Source organism: Megalops cyprinoides, chromosome 24 (genome assembly GCF_013368585.1).
Source record: "Megalops cyprinoides isolate fMegCyp1 chromosome 24, fMegCyp1.pri, whole genome shotgun sequence".
Classification (NCBI taxonomy): domain Eukaryota; kingdom Metazoa; phylum Chordata; class Actinopteri; order Elopiformes; family Megalopidae; genus Megalops; species Megalops cyprinoides.
In genome coordinates this window covers 23,833,429-23,846,474 of record NC_050606.1, presented here as the reverse complement: position 1 = coordinate 23,846,474, position 13,046 = coordinate 23,833,429, and the positions used below count along the sequence as shown (strand labels likewise).

General features: G+C 40.1%; 1 long non-coding RNA gene across 1 annotated transcript; it reads right to left on the bottom strand.

Annotated features, from left to right (window-relative positions):
- Nucleotides 1-1,176: 1,176 nt before the first annotated feature.
- LOC118770853 lies at nt 1,177-2,043 on the bottom strand. Its single transcript, XR_005004579.1, has 3 exons — nt 1,988-2,043; nt 1,863-1,919; nt 1,177-1,200 (listed from the first exon to the last, which is right to left on the bottom strand). It is a non-coding gene; the product is annotated as an uncharacterized LOC118770853 (long non-coding RNA).
- Between the last annotated feature and the right edge of the window lie 11,003 nt (nt 2,044-13,046).

Here is a 13,046-nt window from a genome sequence, read left to right as displayed (position 1 = left end):
GAGGGGATGGGGGAGAGGGAAGACTGAACAGGGAAGAGAAGATAGAAACCTTTTTGTATGGGTTAGACAGCAAATTGTCATAATGGAAATGCTTAAACATTTAATTAGTTTAATTGCTCAATCTGTTTCTAGAAGCTTGCTGCTCCCCTGAAATCTAGAAGTAAGGGAGTTTATCCTCAATATATCACAACACAGACAAATTTGATCCCCCCCCCAAAAAAAAAAAAAACAGAGGCAGCTGTGTGAGCAGCAGTCTGGGGTTTCTGCTGCATTTTCAATGCCCTAAAACAAGCCTTCATTACCAAAAGATGTGTTAAGTAAGTGTCAGATTAGCTTCTTACCAAATCACTGAACAACTGGTCAAATGTATACCCTACACACCCTAATAAATCAGTATGTTCACCAAAAAATAAAGGAAAATATTTGCATGCTTCATTGATATTAAAAAAGCGTTTGATACATTTTTGATATGACAGCTTATATTATAAAATTCTTCAAAGTGATGTGGAGGGTAAAGTTTATGATGTAATCAAATCTATTTATGTAAAAAAACAAGTACTGAATAAAACTTGGCAAAGAAAAAAAAGAACAGAATTCCTCACTCAAGGGCATGGGGTGAGGCAAGGCTGTGTTTTGAGACACAAAATTCAAAATTTACCGCGATGAGTTAACAATGTTGTTGGAACAATCTACAGCCCCTGGCTTCAACCTAAATGACGCAAAAGTCAAATTTCTTATCTATGCAGATGACCTGGTACTGCTGTCACCCACAGCAGAGGGACTGCAGAAACACCTGGCTTGGCTGGAGACATACTGTAAGGACTAGGCTTTTACAGTTAATTTTACAATATTAAAAATAATGATCTTCCGAATGTAGCAGGAGCTACTATGCAAACTACGCCACCTTGGGAGTTCCACCCAAAGAATTAATTCTCTCCCCCTTTGTAGTAACACGTTGGTTTCATACACAGGCCCCTTCAATTTAATGAAGCAACCAGAGACGTGAATTCCAGCAAAAGCAAACACAAGTATTAAAACACACAGATTTCATCAATAGAAAAAAAAATAGTTGCTCCTCCTCCACGCCAGTAGGGGAGGTACGGCTGTAATGCCTGCGGGTGAGAGAGCTACCGGGGAGAGTCAGTGACTTACCGGAAAGGGACCAACCAAGCACACGTGACCGTGGCCGACACTCACACACTGCAAAATGGTGAAGTACAAGTAAGTGAAACAACCTCAGGTGACTCAATGTCTGCACACGCACACCCACACTTAAGTGAACAAAAGATCCCCTTCCGAAGTGCGCGGTCACCCGTCTCCACCGACACGGAGTCTCACACCGCGCACACACTCAACCAAAAAGAAAACAATTTTAAAACAAAAACGGAGGCCGAGCCCCAACTCTACAGTTGGTTTGTCCAATAAGCTAAAGGTTATCGATAGCCGACACCACACAGAATGTAAACAACCCGTCGCTCGCTAGCTACTGGGAAAGAGGGCTTGCTTGCTAGCTAGCTAGCTAGCTAGCTAAGTGGCTAGTACGCTATGTGGCAAGTCCGTGGGTCTGGTGACACGATATGCGCTAGGCAACAATTGATAAAAGCTAGCTAGCTAAAACACACAGGCAAAATAGCAGCCAGCCATCCTAAAAACAAAAATAGGAAAAGCAGTTAAAACGAGTAGTATCTCGACGTAATCTTTTCTTAGCAGGTTCTCCCCACTTTGTGCAATATATAACATGCGGAGTAGAATGCTTCATGTAGCTATCGTTGCAAGAATTAAGAGGGTAAAGAGCCAGGGAAACCGACACTCAACTACAGAGATTTTACATCTTGATGCCGTTATTTAGTTTGTCACTTTACCTTGGGAATATAATGACAGCGATCTCAATCAAGCAGCGCCCGTCTGTCCACAGGAACCTAGAATGGACAAGGCTCGTCAGATTTGCCAAAAGCAGTACGACAAGTGGATGAAGACGCCAGCCTACCTTCTCGGGACATGTATTCAGAGTGCCCAGGGGAAAACCGGAACCAAACAGGTAAGACATTCTCTTTTCTCTTTGGCTACCACAACCTATTTATAGGGATAGGGAATTGATTGCGTTTCCTGACCGCCAACCGAGTAGCTGGTTGCCTGGTAACCGCGCATTGAGCGTCCAACCAGCTAGCTATGCCACACAAAAAAGCCCAGATATCAAAGCAGACACTTCTTCACTCTAGAGCACTCATAACTCAAGTTATGAAACCCATGGCCTAAAAATCAGTGTTTCAGGGAACTTGGTCAGGCAGTGAATACATAAAAATGAAAGCCTGTCAAGCATTCTATGCATTAAACAGAAAATTCTACAAAACAGATATTCCTATTAAAATCTCGTCTGACACATCTGACAGCATCATCCTGCCCATGGGTGTAATTTATGGTAGAGATGGTGGGGATATGTCCCTACCACTTTTCTGATTGCCTAAAATTTTCCACACCACTATTTTGATATTCACTGCATATGCGTTTAAATCAAATAAAATTTCCATCGGCTCTACAAAGGGTTAACTCCCTCATGTTCCCCCTGGATGAGAAATTCTATTGGTGTTTGTTCGCTTTGTTCCCACCTCCTGTGCATGCAGCGATGTGATTGCTGGAGTGCATTTTGGATGGAAACAGCGCATTGTGCTCTGCGCTTAGGCAGAGGGGACACCTCGCTAGAGCACATTCTAGGCTGTCTGTCACAGGTGCTTTGCCTTCTGTGATTATAACGTTATGGTACCGGTATCAAATTAAACACTTAACGTTGATTGTTCAGTGATATGAAAGACACAGTCAGCTGTCCTAGGCATACAGACCAGGAATTGTAATAGTCCTGCTAACATTAGCACTGTACAAACAGTTAGGCATATTAACATTATACTAGTAGATAATATACTTAGCTAACATTAACAGATAACGTAGTTAGCTAGCAAACTAAATGTTGTTGTGACAGGGTGTGCTGTAGGGTGATTTTGTGCTATTATTTTGACTTAGGTAACATTATCTGTTCTTGTTCTTCTCATGTTGGCATTATACCTGTTGGCCAAAGAAGAGGAGCATTAGCATAATTTCAGGAAATGCAATGAAAAATTCCAAAATTTTCTGGAGTAGGACCCCCAGACTCCCTGCCAAATATATGTCCCCACCACTTTCCAAATCAAACCTACACCCTAGATCCTGCCCATTTCATTATAGGAGAGTGAAGTATGGGGTCTACACAGTCCAAACTACACTAAATTCCTTATACAAATGAAAACCCTAACCACTGCATTGGAGGGCAGAATCAGACTGGTTCAATGCAATATACGGAAATTCAACTACCCCAGTAACAACTAGCACACATAGGTTTAAGAACAGCACTGCTAACCAGCAATAAATGGAAGAAGAGTAACCCAAACTTTAAGACAAACAAAAATATAATATCTGGAACACTGGGATAATGAAACCGAAACACAAACTCAGTTTAATTGCTAATGGGCCCCAAACACAGATTACACAGGAGCAGAGTATGCCTTCACGGTCAGTGATACAAAGCACAGACAAATCTTGACCAAGTACAGGCTCACTTAGCAAAAGACGAGCAGACATGCCACTGTGAGACAGGAGGTGCAGACACAGAGATGCACTTCCTCTTACATTGTGAAAAATATTCAGAAATTCTATCATTTGCATCTCCCAAATTATCAATAACTTAACGTCATGTCAGATAATGAAAACCTGCAGGTCCTCCTATGGGAAGGATGAATACAGTAGATTTCAGCATGCCATAGCCTAACAGTGCATGACCACCAGTAATTATTAACTCTCTATAAACAGTTTTACCATATTCTCCAGGGATCAGCCAATCCCATTTTTTCTTCCAGAACTTATTTATGCCGTCCACCAATTACACGAATATGTGCTCCATTTACGTTTATTAATTTCACAGTTTTATCCATACAAAACAAAGTTTTGTGGACGGATGAGACCAAAGTAGAAATTTTTGGTTTAAATGAGAAGCGTTATGTTTGGAGAAAGGAAAAAAAACTGCACTCCAGTATAAGAACCTTATCCCATCTGTGAAACATGGTGGTGGTAGTATCATGGTTTGGGCCTGTTTTGCTGCATCTGGGCCAGGACGGCTTGCCATCATTGATGGAATAATGAATTCTGAATTATACCAGCGAATTTTAAAGGAAAATATCAGGACATCTGTCAGTGAACTGAATCTCAAGAGAATGTCGGTCATGCAGCAAGACGATGACCCTAAGCACACAAGTCGCTCTACTAAAGAATGGTTAAGGAAGAATAAGGTTAATGTTTTGGAATGGCCAAGTCAAAGTCCTGACCTTAATCCTATAGAAATGTTGTGGAAGGACTTGAAACGAGCAGTTCGTGTGAGGAAACCCACCAACATCCCAGAGTTGAAGCTGTTCTGTACAGAGGAATGGGCTAAAATTCCAAGGTGCTAGCTTCTTGTCTGTGATTTTCTTCCTTTTGAGGGGAGCAACGGCATCTAGAGTTTTACACAAAGTAGAGTCGATTCTGTCCACGACTAGATTAATTTCAGTTGAGCTAGGGTTTGAACATAAACTAGAGGAGATTTCGTTGTGCAGGTAGTATGATGTAGGGAGCTCGTCGATAAAGGCATTTGCTGTAAGAGAGCAAAACGTGCACCTGGAATAAAATCTAGGCTCCGAGTATGTGAAGCACGTTAGTGGTAAATTGAAAGAGATGAGATAGTGGTCGGATAACACAGGATTGTGTGGCATAATTTCCACCTGGTTAATGTCTGCTCCATATGTGAGGACCAAATCAAGAGTATGGTTGCGGTAATGTGTGGGTTTGTCCACAGCTTGATAGAGTCCAATGGATTCGATGATGGACAAAAATGCTGTTCTGAACGGGTCATGTTCATTATCCATATGGACATTAAAGTCGCCTACTATTACAGCTTTTTCTATATTGACAACCAGGTCAGATAGAAAATTGGCAAATTCCGATAAGAAAACACTGTAAGGGCCAGGTGGCCTGTAAACTATAACAAGGGTAAATAGCTGAAATGCAGTCTTGTCAGGATGTGCAAAGCTAAGTACTAATAGTTCAAATGAATGGAAGTTATAGCCAGGTTTAAGGGTGGCACAGAGTTTGGAGCTGTGTATAGCAGCAACGCCGCCACCTCTACCAGTAGGTCGAGGGACGTGGTGATTACAATAACTGGGAGGAGTTGATTCGTTGAGAGCAACAAAGTCATTAGGTTTAAGCCATGTTTCAGTCAGGCATAAGATATCAAATTGGTGATCAGTAATCAATTTGTTTATTAATAAAGCTTTAGGTTGTAGCGATCTGATATTTATTAACCCAATCTTAAGGACCATTTGTCTACAGGTAGTACTTTCAGGTTTGTCAGACTTAATTTTTATCAAATTATCAGCACAAATGCCCCTACTGGATGTTTTTAAGAAGTTTGGGATGGAGGGTCGTGGAACAGACACTGTCTCTATGGGATTTTTAAGTGGTGGTTCCAGGGAAAAAGCAGACATCTGTGTAGGACAGAAAGTCTGCTGCCTGGCCTTGGCCCTGATAAGTCAAGGTTTAGTGGAATTCAGACTATGACCCATGTTACTAGAGATGATAGCTGCACCCTCCCTCGAGGGGTGGATGCCATCTCGTTTTAGTCAAGATATGTAATATTGGATCATTTTCCTCAATAAATAAACGACCAAGTATAATATTTTTGTCTCATTTGCAGAGGTGGGCACCCCGGCTTCAGAAAGTAAAAGTCCTACCATGTTTTAGCCATTCACTAAACAAGGTGATTTCACTAATTAGCTCCTCTACCTGGCTGAAGAGTTGTGCTAATTAAATTCAGCTGGTGTAGTGCGTAGGTGGAACAAATACGTGGCAGGACTTTTACTTTCTGAAGCCGGGGTGTCTACCTCTGCTCATTTGTTTAATTGGGTTCTCTTTATCTACTTTTAGGACTTGTGTGAAAATCTGATGTTTTAGGTCATATTTATGCAGAAATATAGAAAATTCTAAAGGGTTCACAAACTTTCAAGCACCACTGTATGTATGCATATGTACACGTATGTGTTTATGCATATTGTGTGCTTTAGCAATATTTACACAATATAATTCATGCCTATAAAGCAAAATTGAACTGAACTGAACTTTGATGTTGGTTTCTGTGGTAGTGTCTACAGTCTCTACTCTGCAGGCTGATTTAGGGGGAGGGCAGAGTTGAAGGTATTCAGGTCCCATTTGACAGTAGGCCTGTCTCCCAAAACACGACAGCAATGCTTTCTTTCTCATATTATTACTATTATTATGAACTTTTGTATTTATAAGTGGTTTTGTAGTCATAGTAGCAGCTACCATACAGAGATGGCTATGGTGTGTGTTAAGTGAGGTAGTCGGTCTATGTATTATAGTATATATTGTACTATGATGCATAGTCTTAGTAGTGTAACAGTAGACTCCACATGTCCATAATCACTTTTAATAAGCCAGCTGCTGTTTGTCTTGTATAGGCAAGAACATGCAGGATATTAAATCATGGATTTAGTCAATAAAAGTAATTATTATGAATGTGTCTCTCTATCTTTTGCAATGTTTTTGTTTCTTTCTTTCTTTTGCTAGGTTTCAATGAGTAGTCTTGAGAAACAACATTCATCAGAGAACAGAGAGGTTTAGACAAGACAATGCTGTGTCAGGACTGCGGCTCCCTAGCCGGGTTTGTTTTGGTTTTTGTTGTCTTCCCTGTCCATGTGCTTTTGTTTTTCCCTGTGTTCCAGCCCTGCCCTGCTCTCCGCCCACCTGGTCATCTGACTGGCTCCACCCGCCTACCTGCACACCTGAACCCCATCTTGTTATCTGCCTTGCCCTATATATTCCTCGTTTGTTTCTGTCTCATCGCGAGTTCGTCTCAGTTCGTCTGTGTCGCTACGAGCCGTTTGTTCCTGTTCTGCCTGCCTGCTTGCTTACTGTTTTTCTGAACCCTTGCCTGTTTTCTTGACTACGTTTTTGGATCTGACTTTTGGTACTGTTGCCGTGTTTCTCTGGTTTGCTGACTTCGCCTGTTTTGACTACGTCTTCTGGATTCCCCGTCTTGCCTTTATTAAACTTCGCGTTGTGCACCCCATTCCGCTGTCTGCGCTTGAGTCCCTGCCTGAGCCCTGACATGCTGACATTCATTAATGAGAAGTTAGGAAATATAGGGTATATATCCATATGATCATTTTCCACAAAGAGATAGTAGTTTATTCATTTTTTTAATCTCTGAACAATGTAAAGCTCTGCAGTTAACCACCACATAATGATATAGCAGGGCCTTTGGTTTTGGTCCTAGGTTTTGCACATTCTTATGTAACATATGTGAACTAGGCTAGCAATATTCCAACCAAAGATTTCATCACTCAGCAACAATTCTAATGGCCAACATCATTACCTGTGACACTTCTGGCCTTACATAGGACTCAGACAAGCTACTAACTGCAGCTCTGATCCACTCAGAACAGAAGAATTTGTTACGTCGTTGTTGTTAGATTTTGTTCTATTTTCTTAACAGCTGCCTTGGTGTTTCAGTTTTTTTCCATCAACTGTCTTTATTAATGGAGACAAACACACAAAGATGTTAAAAATAATGAACAAAATTTTGATTTTGGGTTTACAGATCGACTGCATTGCCATTGGCAGAATGACAGATAAGGAATTATAAGGAATTGTCCCAATAGATCTTGAGAATCTGTAATTGTAATATGACAGTTTTGCAGACATGAGGTGGTTGCTTAAAATCTCAATACAATGTCAAAGTCTGCTGAAAATTTACTGGAAAAATTACAACAGATTAAAGCAAGACAGTCTATTCATTCCAGTGATCAGTCTGAGAAGCTTACAGCGAACACAGATGTTGGAGTGATTTTCAGGTAGGCTGGTTTGTATAGATTGAAGACTCCTTCTGTCCAGTTAGAGTGAAACAGTGTGAGTTATTTAAAAGCACAAAAACATGGTTGAAATAATAGAAACCAGAAAAGGGCTGTTTCTTTCCCAATGGAATGTCAAAGCTTGGTAACTTGATAGACTTTGAATTCTTAGTGCACGATTTTCCTGAAGAACTGAAGAACAGACCCAGCAACAACACTAGCAGGACAGTATGACCTCAGAAAGATGAAGGTTCTGAGGCTGTACCTTGCCACAAAGAAAGTTATACACATAGATTCTGCAGCAAAGAAAACATCAACTTCCATTGCATCTGAGAACATTCAGGAAGACCCCATCATTGTCATAGATGAGGATTTGGTATAGGTGTCATTCACAGATTCTGAAGCACAAGATAAGAGTCAACCTCCGCTGCAGCTGTGAACATTCTGCAACACTCTAACATCACCACTGTAACATCTTTACATGGTGATGGAATCAGAGTAGGGAACACAGTGAAATATCCCCCTGAATGAAACACCAAAACAGCTCCAATGGCCCTCCATATCAATGGATGCTGAAATCCAAATAGGATATGCACTGTTGGAAGATGGCCATGGCTTGGGGGATGACACACTCCCATTAGAAGCACTCCCATTCCACACCAACACTGTGATTAAGTGCATCATCAAAGTGATGAACACAGCATTTCAGTAAGGCCTTGTACCTGTTGATGGTCTGCTGGTTGAAATTGAAATGGTTCTACTAAATGGAAGCACAGAAAGGGGTGAAGACAATGGAGGATGCTTGGTAGCTTGGTAATGCATGATGCCCTTGGTGAATATTGGGAAACATTCTTCAAGCAATCCACCAATGGTAATGCCATAAAGATACCAATGACATGTCATGACATGAAAGATTCATGGGAAGCAGTTGCAAAAGTAATGGTCTTTGGTAACAACAGTGGGACACTTCACAATATCTTTAGCCAAGCCATTTCTCTTCCAGTGTCTGATATAAAAAGATATACAAATGAAAAGATTTTGGCAACATTCATACAAATCATCCCAAATGAGAGAAGGAATATTCTAGAACAGACCAAAAGCGATTTCCCTTCAATTAATAGATTTTTTTTTTTGGAAATTCACAATGGGAAGGCCGATGTGAAGGCACACAAGAAAACTGGTCAAGAATACTGGTGGACATTGCTCACAAAGAAATTATCCAGGAGTTGAGAGGCTGGAGGCTGGAATGAAGTCCTGGGAAATCTAACCCCAACTTCAATGAAAGCAATTGCTTCTTTCCAACATGACAACCAAAACAGGCGGGAAGAAATGATCATGAATTTCTTGAAGAAATACATCTGCCACTGTCCAGAGGATTGCCTCAGATGATTCCTGTGCTTTTGTGCAGGTAATGTTAAATGCCATTACTTTGCAATTATTTTTGCAGGTATACAGGGTTTTTATTTTCAGTGTATCACAGATGTAATGCCACTGAATTGATCCCTTCTCCTTAGACACTTAAATTACTTAATTTCTCTGGTGTAGTTTTTGAAATAAATTGACTGTTGAGTGTGTTATCTATGATTCTACAGGTGCAGATAAATTAGACCATACCTGAATGATACCCAAGAAGCATAAGATCAGTAAATTCTTGTCCAAAAAGTCCCTATCATAATAGCTGTCATCTTTGAGTTTATGGAACTGCTCAGGCCAAAAATCTGCACATTTCTTTTGCAGGAAACCCCACCAGTAGGGCTGTGACGATAACCGCATCACCGCAATACCGCAGTCATGAGACGCCTACCGCGGGGTTGAGCTCATTACCGCAAATATTTATGTCAACGTTAACGCATTGATGTGATTAATCTGGAAACTTTAACGCGTTAATGTTTTAACGCAAATTAATCATATTATCAAGTTTGACCGCAACTTCCTTCCTAATTCCAGCACGGATATTTACCTGGATGAATTACTGAAAGGCGTGGCAAATGCAGATGTGCTGAATGGCAAATTTTGTTTTAACCCTTTCGCATGTAACTTATTTGTTATGGTATGTAGTGCGCGTGTTACCTTATATGGTTCATTATGTTTTCATTTGCGTTAAGTTTCTTATAGATTCAATTAGCATATTTTTTCCTCAAAGCTAAAATTAGCTAGAATTTCTCCAATCTAGTGTTCTAATTGCACCAGTTTTACCATATGCGCTAAACAGCTAATCACACCAGTGTGACAGTATGCGCGAAAGGGTTAAAACGAAATTTGCTGTTCAGCACATCTGCGTTTGCCATTTAAAATAAAAGACCGTAAAATAAAGAATGAGTACATTTTGATTTTTTGCAGCACTTTATACAAGCAGTGATTGTAGTAGATAGCCTACCGACATCATGAATGTTCAATTACGTCGCATGTTTAAAAACCATTAGCCTAATGTTCCCTTACCATCTTCTTATTTGTCATTTCATTTGAAAAATAATTAAAACTGTTTTAATGCGGCTACATATAGCCTACCTGTTCATGCTGCTTCAGATGCCATTATTGTGTAACCTAAACCGCTAAATCGCGGTAATTTGTTGCTTTATTACCACAGGAAGAAAAAATCATTACCATCACAGCCCTACCCACCAGCTGTCATTTTATTGATTGCCTGAACTATGGCTGTGCTGAAAATCATCAGCATGTAGTGCATGTACCGCAGGATGTCCCAGAGGCAACTATGTTTTGTCCCCATGTCTATTCGAACTATATGTTAGTCACTAACATTTCCCACATACTCTAGGAATTAGGCCCCTATTACGTTAGGATTACTGCTGGAGTGTATCCATTAAGTCACAGTACTCTTTTGGAGGAGGCATCAATGGCGCTGTCAATGCAGACACCAAATGGCTTTGTCATATTAGCTGATGTGCCACACAAAGTTCAGCCCTTGTCCCTGAGCTTCTTTTCAGCCTCCTACTTCTCTGTCTGTCTGATATGCTTGGGTGATATATTGAGAGGATTAGACACACATCCTTTTTACTTACATGTAGCCTATTCAGTTGGCACTGAGCCTTGGATCCTTGCAGTTTGCATTTGATGTATGGCACCACTTCTACCAAGCTATTGTAGTGTTTACAAAAAAGCAATTTCTTTTTAATAATGTATTGTACCCTTTTCAAATTTAGTGTTACTTGATATATAGCATTTAACAATATCTATGTGTTTCAACCCTGAATTAAAGTGAAAATTCAATCAATTTGTCTCTGCTTGATTTCATGACAAACCAGGGCTCCACACAGCCGGATAATTTGAGGGTACAATTTTAAATTGCTTTCATAGATAGAACTCTGGAAATGAATTACTAAATTGTGGGTATGGATTGTTAAAATTAAATACTTAAATAATTAAATGACCATGACTTCATTTTGAGCTTGTGGTTTTTTTCAGGGTGTAATGTTTCTCACTGGTATTTTCTCTCTCCTGATTGGTCAACAAAGTGTGGAAGCCGTCTGACAAAAGTGAGTACTGTTTTCTGGTTACTAGTGGGTGTTAATTATAAAGTTTATTTGTAATTCAGCTGCACCTTGCTGAGTAGGTGGTGGAGGATGGTCACCGTTCTAAATGGTCAACATTATCCGAAGATATTTGTAGCTATCCAGTTAAGTTTTTACACCCTAGCGTATATTGTAAATCTAGCGTTACCTATGGTAACTAAAGTTAATTAACATTTTATGAAATTGTAGGCTGATCTCTAAACAATTGCTTGTCACTTATATGTAGCAATGCATTTTCCTCCACGTGAGGCTTTCTGTTGGTAAGCTTGGTCATGCTTCTTTGGATTTAACCAGCTAATGTTAGTTAACCAGGTGATAGTTCTTTCTAATTCCAAAGTGGGTGGAACACTAATTAATGTTTCCAGCCAGCACACTAATTAATGTTGCTAACTACCTGCACAAGCACATCCTCTCTTGTTTAAAAAGGCCATTGGGGCTAACATATATAGCTATTGCCGTCACTTCAGTCACTTACTGTTTCTGGCTCAGCAGATAAGTAAGAGATATGTGAGGCACAATCATAATATAAGCTACTGTGAAGCATCTTAAAGGCAATGCCGTTATCTGACATGTCTGAACATACATTAGTAACAATTTAGTTAAAAAATGATGTCTGATAAGTTATCTTAGTAGCGATTTGTTTATTTTACATAAGTTAATGGCAATGCTAGTAGCCATGGTAACTACTACCTATTGCTACAAAACGGCAATGTTTATTTGTTTCAGAGCCATGTACAGTAGTGTTTAGTTAAGAACACAGACATTGAATATTTTTGTATTGTTTTTATTTACAGATTTCACTGTATAGAGCATGTATGAGGAAATGCCAAAGTAAATGGTCAATGGTAAAATAAAATGTAATTGTCTAAATATAAAATATGAAGTACGAAACATGAAGTTTCAACTCAATTTTGTCACCTTGGTACACAGTTGTGTGATGAACTGAAAAGTATGCTATCCAGAGAAATATGGCAGCTCAACGCTCTCAACAAACACGCCACATTAGGCAACCCAGTAAATACAAAATGGCGCTATTAATCCCGTTTAGGGAAGAAAAGAATTTACAATAGTCTAAGTGGTCAGGTTGCAATGAACACCGATTACAATGCAAAACACACTTAGTACACAGTCAAAATCAGTTCAGTGAGTCTCTATTATAAGTTAGCAAACTTGCATGAAAACGTTGGGGCCCTTTACGTTGGTGCACATGCGAAAATCCACAGTTCGTGCTATTCCCAATGGCGAATGAAAATCCAACAGAAACAAAATAAAAGATCATTCAGGCTGTTACAGTCATGCTCACCCCGGTGGATGAAAAGTTAATTGGGCTTCACAAATAAAGCCGTGTAGGCACGAGTTCAGCAGATGCGGGGCGAGCAGGATGTAGCCACTGGAGGGTAAATTTCTGTAGTAGCAGGTGTAACCGGTAGAATGGAATGACCATTGCAGCCACCGTAGTGCTTGTTTGCGATCACGCCCCCTGCTATGCTGCTGCGGAAGTTAGCCGGCAAACAATTAACTTGCCACACAAGGCAGGTATATATAGGCCAGGTAAGAGGCACGGAGCTGAACTGCTCCTCTGCATCCCTTT